Below are 8031 nucleotides of genomic sequence, written 5' to 3' on the forward strand. Positions count from 1 at the left end.
TTGAAAGTTTATTTGAATGTGTTAATTGAAAAAGTCTTTATGATTCTATAATCTTAATTAAATCTGGCTTTTATTTTCCCACAAAAACAGCTCTACTGGACTCTGTTATTCTAATAGTACCTTAATATGGCTTAGAATATGATCTGAAGGAGCAAATACTGAAATACAGTATCTATCTCATTTTACTGCTGTATCATATGTATAGTAACCATAGTGTACGCAACATTGCTTCAGTGTAAATAAAATAGTCAAACAGAGGGACTAGCTTTTTTTTGCTAGACCACCAAATCAGTAGTTTTCCCTGAAATTTTGCTTCTTCAGCTTTGATGGACAGGTTAGCGAAAAGTTTATGAGTTGCCTGTCAGCCTCCCACTCTCCAAAATGAAAAGAAACTTTCAGTTGTGTCTCCAGATTAACTTATCGCAGAAGAGCCGGAAGAGGTTTCTGAGCTGAGACAAGGAAAAGGGTTTTTTAAAAGATGCTTTTGGAAATGCAACTAGATCTGCTGTCCAAGACAACCTGCAGTGCCCTCTGGGTCAATGCCACTGCCATTAACATCAGTAAGCCCTAGGAGTCATGACCAAACCCAAGGCTACCTCCGGAATGGGTGCTTTTCACGGCTTCAAGCCCTTTTCTGAAGCAACTGTGTTAGAGGGTCTCCTCATAATAGCTGAAGAATTGCTATTTTTGGTTCATCCCGCAGCCTTGATTAGCTCAAGTATCACTAAAATGGCATTGACTTCAGTGGGAATTGCCTCTCCTATGCATTACGTACCAACTGCAAGTACGGTTTCTGGAACCAGTCTTTCAAGGAGGAAAATAAGTACCCATATATAAAGCTATGGCCTTCTATATCTGGAGAATTTGTGCCAAAATTCACTAAAATGGCAACAAGCTCCCTTTCATTTTGCTAACCCCCTATTTGCATTAAAAAGCAAATATTTGAAATACGTGTGACTGACCATTTAGAAAGCCTATACAGTACAGCCAAAGCCCACTAGAATTGTTTTTTAATGTAAAAAAAAAATAATAAAAATGAAGTCTTGTGTAAATATTTCCGTAATCATCTTGTGCAAATCAGAAATATTTTTCCTAATTGTTCTTCAAATAAATAAAACTAGTCTTGGGGAGCACATGCTGAATGCTTTGTGGCCCTCTTGAACAGGAACACTGTGTGAAGTATGAGTGTCTGAACTAACTACGGTCTCTTGCGTGTCTAGAAATCGAAAGGGGAAGAATTAACAGAGAAAAAATGTTTCAAAGGACAGATTTCGGTTATGTAGTAGTTGTCTCCTTCTAGTGCTATCTTTTACCAACTTCTTAAAGATCAACAGCTTATTACTTAATACAATTTCTTGAAAGATTTCTAGCACGTTTTAATATTGGTTTCTCACATCAAACAGCAATAAAATTATCCCTCAGTGCCTTTCTAGAGCATTTCTGAATACTATTTTCTCTTGCTGTGTAGTTTTTACAAACTTTCTTAAAACTGCTTTCTTAGAGGATATTTTTAGGTTACTACAAATCGTGGAAGAAAACTGTACCTGAAGATGTCACCAAGTACTGGGTTCCTTAACAATTCTGTGCAAGTTCTTTTTCTAGCTTTATTATTAAAAAAAGCATAGAGTTTAATCCTGACTAGCAGACATTGGGTTTGTTTCTTTTCCTGCAGTTGTAAGTTAGAAGCCCGCTCGCTGTCTACCTTTAATTAATCATATTCCTTAATAGTGCAGAATGAATGGTTTTCAGGGGAGAAAGACAACTTTGAGTAGTGATGTCAGTCCTGCTCTAAACCATTCAAAACTCTTACTAAAGGTCAGCAGCGTGCAACACCAAGTCTATGGCTTTATTTTTTTTTACTTGGGTTTGCGGAGCAGGATCCTACAGTGTTACTCGTTGAGATCTTGGCATCCTGAAAAGTGTACTGCCGTGGAAGAAAAGAGAGCCACAAGCTGAGGTTCTTGTTCGATTTCTGTCTCGGGAACACTGTCTGAATTTGAACTGCAGGTTTCGATACTTTTTACTCTGTCCTGATTTTGTGGTAATAAATAACACATTTGAACCGTTGTGAGCAGCACCTACTACGTGCAATATGAAAAGACAATTTAAGCAAAAAATTTTCAAAGTCGACTGTTTTGCTTGAATTAACACAACTGCGTAATTCAGATGCTCGTCACTGTTGAGTAACTAAATGCATCGTTTTCATTCTATTTAAAATATAATTATTAACAGTGTTACTGTGTTTTCATAAATAAAAATATTAGAGATTTATTTGTAATAATTTCTGAATGGCACTGAAAAAATACAATAAATGATCATTTGGAACATCACGTTTTAAGTAGAGTGGCTCAGGGTATTTTTTTTCCATTTATCAGTGGGAAACACGATTTCCTTAAAACTGCTGATTTGTGCAGGAAGATTCTAGTTGTAATTTTCTTTCAGAAAAAAAAAAAAAAAAAAAAAAAAAAAAGATAATCTGAAACAAAAGGTGTTGATTTAGAAAGTCAGGGCATCCCAGGGTGAAAATATTTCATGTGTCAAATTGACTAAGATACTTTGGTTTAGGTCATTAAGCAGAAATTTGTGTCAGGTGTCACAGGAATTATAGTACAATGTCCTCGAGCCACCATTCTCTGCCTTGTTCTCTCTCTCTAGGCGGCCTTTTCCGTGATACCTGCAACTCTGAAGCAGTGCTTCAGGGGAGCTGTAGCCTAACGCGGGGGTACCAGCCACAGAGAGGAAAGTGAGCAAAAGCCACTTGAATCCCAGTATTTGGGCAGCGCAGGGATCGCGGGGACATTCGGACCATACAGGTCAAGCTGAGTTGAGCCAAGCAAAACCACTTTGGTTCTGAAAGTAAAACCAGCATGTTTTGACATTTCTGCATCAAGTTTCTTTCTAGTGTCCCATGCCAGTATAACAATGATTTTTTTGTAGAGAGGTTTTTCAAAAGGGTTTATTTTAATGCAGTAAAATACTGCTTTTAAAAAGAGAATCATATATTTATTTCTAAGTCTAATGTGTCATTTTATCATGCCTTAACATTTTGACACCTTTTTTCTCAGTATTGCATACAGCGTGGTTTTTGGCACTCACACATACTTCAGACAATGATTTAAATATCTTTTCAGGAAGTTCAGTTAGGAAAAAGCATTGTGCATCTTCCAATTGATAGCAAAGACATTGCTGTCAGTCTGAGGACACCGCTATTGCCAGTGCAACAAAGATAACTTATCATTCACCTTCTGTGTATTTAGTGCCCAAGCAACTTCAGCTGAAATCTATGGGAGTGCATATACAAACCAAAAACGGGTCAAGTTAACTCATATTCCAGGTGCACTGAAACTTTACAAAAAGGAGAACAATGACAAAGCTACAGTTGGTGACAGTTTTGGATGCACTTCGGTACAATGACAAATCTGTCCTATTTTCTTGTTGCAACCAGTAGTTAAACAGCATCTTGTAATACAGGATACAGCACAACAAGGTGTGAAATGGAACAGTCACGAAAAGCCAATTTAGGAAACAAAAGCTGCTTAATGGACCTTCACCCTGACCTTTGCTATTCATCACACACTACTGGGCCTACCTGCAAATTTAGTTAGCTATCTGTTTAGCCCATTTATTTTTCCTATTTTTTAGGAGAGCTCTAAAAAATAAAAATATCTATATATATATAATTACTTACGGGCTTTTTCCAACTCAGTTATTCAAGATTTGATTCAAGCCAGTAAATAAGTAGGTAAAATAAACAGTAATTTTGTACCTGCAGGCTTTGACCTTACAGTGATCGAGCAACAAAGATTTAGGCAAGGGTCTGTCCAGGTGCCAGTCAAGGCGGGCTCAGGGTGTCAGGGAGGTGAAGCATCTTGTGACACTGGACCAGGACTCAAGAGACCAAGTTCTCCCCAGGACTCCTTATAGGACCTCAGTAAGTTGTTTAATTTTTCTGAATTTTCAATAAATTGTCTTTGAAATAGGGGAATGGCAAGACAATCTACTCCCCTTAGGAATACGACCATAAATTCATCAATGTTTGTAAGAAGCTCAGAGGTTGAGTTGTTTTGCTAATACATATAAATAAGTTGCCAGCAAAGCGCCTGTAGCACGCAGACAGAGGACACTTCTTGAGTCCTTGCTGCTGAACGTCTGCTAAAATGAATGCCATTTGACTGTAAAATCCACTCTAGATCCATTATTTGTACATAAACAGCAAAATAACAGCTATTGGACGTGCAAAATTTACTAATAATAGCAGGAAAGTAATGCTTTTCTTGTGTTGTTTCTGGGTATGTAAGTCTGACTTTTATCTCCTTGATTTCTGTAGTTAATATATTATGGAATAAAAATGACCATGGTGGGCTGTAAGTGCACCATCAACAGGCTTAGAAAGGGACTAGAGACATTCGTGTGCAACAGGTCTATAAACACAAACTAAACAGCCTCGTCTGGGTGAGCTCTAGGGGATGGACTGCAAACGATGGCCAGGCTTGCACACGCTTTCTAAATGGCATCTCCCATTGCCATTGTCAGGGACGGCATGGAAAGAAATGCATCCATTTTTCCTGTAAGTCTCATCAGTTACGCTCCAATGTCGTGCAGGGGGTGCTTTCAATTTTATTGCACCCAAGTTCAGAGTCTAATCTGAAAATTCAGCAGAGTATTGCCAGTGATTGCAAATAGCTTGCTCTAGCACCTCTTTAGGAGCTTTAAAGGTCCTTTCCAATCCGAACCATTCTATGATTCTTTTCTATGATTCTATGAAAATTTGAAGGAACTTCCCCTGTTATCACATTCAGTCCATTGATAACTGGCAACCACATTATAGTCTCTTTTATGAGCTGACTGAAAAAAAAACCACACAATTGAGTTCTTGTCTCTGCATTTCCAACCGAAAGCCACCCCAAACCCCACCAAACTGAGCGTTCACTGTACTTCTAATTTCCAGCCTAAACTTCAGATCAATTGACATCTGGTTTTGTGCCTGTGGTGTTCTTCACTTTTAAAACGGAGACCTATTTTTTTTTTTTTTCCTAAGCCAACCCCTTCTAAGGTTACCTGCTGACTTAGTGTAGAGGCACACACAATAATTTCAAGTATATTAGCTCTTATATCTCAATTGTGAGGTATTCTATTCTATTCTATTCTATTCTATTCTATTCTATTCTATTCTATCCTATTCTATTCTACCAGCTGCACAGCAAAGAAATTGTTTGTTTATATCTACCTAAATGTTCTCTGTCGCGTAAGATTTCCCAGAAAGAGCCGCGCTACCCTGTCAGCACAGCCTACAGACAACTCCAGAGCGGCCCTGAGTGCTACGCAGAGGAAAACAACAAAAGAGTTGCTCTGCCACTCCTTGTTCCGTACACATGAAAGACGGGATTTTATACTGTCAGAGAGTAACAAAACACCTGTGTTCAGAGCAAGGATCTGATCTGGCTTTTTTCCAGCTCCATCAATCCCACAGCTCCTGGCTCGGCAGGCTTCCTCATTTCTACAGCTGCAGCTGGGAAGTTGAAACAACCCGGCCACACCGGGAAAGAAAAACCAGGCAGGCAGCAAACAGAAGAGTGGATGTAGGGGAAAGAGCTGAAGAGAGAAAGACAAGGAGAAAGCAGCTGAGTGAGAGAGAGGAGGTAAAACAAAACAAAGGGGGGTTATTCCTGGTGGTTATAAGGGACTGAACAGCTCGACTTTGTTTAAGGAGCGTGACAGGAGGCATGGAGAGTCAAAACCACAGTTCACACACACAGGAAAAACAATGACTCCCTTCTAGGAGTGCCAAGTGTTTACTTAAAGTATCAAACCGTGTTGCTAATGTACTTCTTTCCTCAGTCCATTAATTTTTGCCCCCAAGGGCCCTGGTCCTGCAAGCACTTCGAAGCTGGTAAACCGTACCTAATGCAACCGTCCCAGTCCCGAGCTGTGCGAGGGTTAAGAATCCTCTCCGTGATGTGCACATTTTTTCACAGAATACACATCATCCATTATATATTTGAATAAGTAAATGTAATTTTGATATATTCAAGCGCAGCCTCGATACACTAATTTCTACCGGGATCTTTTCCCAACAACCAGGTGGCAGCTGGGGCCACGGTGCAGCAAAGAATTTTTAAACAATGTAGAAAAGGTTCATGACATAATTTCAAACAATGTGAAATACTTGCATGAGAGCTTCATGTGAATCATAAAGGAATTTCGACATTTCATTTCTAAGAATATACACTGGATTTTCCACGTTAACGCCATTTGCTAGATACTGCACGTCTCACTTGGACGAATCGCTTGTCTAAAAGAAGAAACTGTACTTTTCTAGGGAAAAAAAAAAACCCAAACCCACAGTAAAGTCACCTTTGCTTTGGTAAGAAGCAGAGGTGGACTCTGCTGGCCTGCTCTAGCCCTCCACCCCAGGGAAGCCAGCAGTCGCCTGGCACCGCTGTAAAGCATTACTCAGCATGAGGAGGGAGTGGCAGGCAGAGCTGGGGGCGAGGCAAGGTTTCGGGGGAGTCCCCAAGGGCCAGCCACTGGCCCTTACGCCCAGGCCACCCGGCGCCACCGTAACTCGTTAGAATACTTGTGCTGGCAACTATTATCCCTGGAAGCAAACAGTCTCCCTCCCAGGAACAGTGAGGTTGGTTTAGATGATAATTTATTTGCTGCCAAAAGTTTATCAAGAACATTTGGACAGACATTCGTGCTTTGAGAAAGGAGCAACCTGGCGCACGCCTCGCACCTCGGAAAGGCCCTTTCCTCATTCGGCGCCGATGAAGGGCTCAGCTGCTTTTACGGTTTGAAAAGCAAAGATGAACTTTCTCTTTGTTCTGCGGTGTCGGTGAACTCTGAACTGCTGCTGTCTCCAGAGGGAAAACAGAGATCTAATGCTCTGCGGATCCTCCCATGCAAACGGACCGCGGCTTGGCTGTGGGAGGAGGAGCGCTCCGCAGCCAGCAGGTTAATGTGGAAGAAAAGCAGAAAGAAATTAGACTTCAGTGGGCAGGGACACAGTTAGTAGCTGTGTTAGAAACAAATTGATACTGCTCAGCATTTATTTCCTAACATCAGGCAACTATTTCTCTACAATATGAATCATAGAAGTTTTCCATACAAGGGAACTAAGAATAAAAATAAAAGCCCTAAACTTTTTTATGATGACTGAGGGTCTTGTAGGTCGCACAGGACACGTAGCTGACGCATGTGAAAGTTATAAGCAACATAAAAACAGACGTCTAAGTTCTGGCAAAATAATTTGCAGAAGAGCTTCTGTCTCTCTGTGGCTATTGAGCTCTGTGAGGAGATGATGCCACTCACTCCTGCCGTAAACACACAGGTAACTTCAAAGGGAAATCAATGCTAAGGATTATTCAAACGAAATTAAACTAGCTTTTTACTCTATCATATAAGCACTAAAAAATTGGCAAATAATTGTAAATATGTCTATTACTAACACCCCATTAAGAGTGCGTTGGATAAACAACCAAAAGCTTTTTCAGAATTCCAGGGAGCTAACTTCCAGCTTAAAAAGAAAATTGCAAATCAAGGTTCTTCTCTTGCAGCTTTTTGATGTAAATAAATACTTTCAAGTTATGCTTAACCAGCAGGCTAGGAAACATAATACACATCTAGGATCAGAATCTACTTCTAAATCACCAAATTAAAAGTGGTGTAAAATGAAGCCTCTCCGAGACATGCTCTGCCTCACTTATCTCCAACAGGAATTACTAAAAGAGAATTTCACGCTACTTTTACTAACATAAGCTGCACTGGTGACATTGTCTGTTAAACCGGTACCGAATGACAGCCCTGCCCTTGAGACCCTGACGATCCTCAGAGGATCTCAGGCTGTATTCTTGCGCAAACGTACGCTTTTCTGTTCAGCCTGATGACCACAAAGTGATCAGCCCAGCGCGGTGACTCAGTGACAGAATGAAGAAAGAGGATGGAAATGCATAATACTGTTCATCTCATGTGTATCGGCTTCTTTGCTTCTGCCTGTCGTTTTCCTTAAATTAAGTAAATTATATTAGTGCA

Source organism: Leptosomus discolor, chromosome 13 (genome assembly GCF_034619465.1).
Source record: "Leptosomus discolor isolate bLepDis1 chromosome 13, bLepDis1.hap2, whole genome shotgun sequence".
Classification (NCBI taxonomy): Eukaryota; Metazoa; Chordata; class Aves; order Leptosomiformes; family Leptosomidae; genus Leptosomus; species Leptosomus discolor.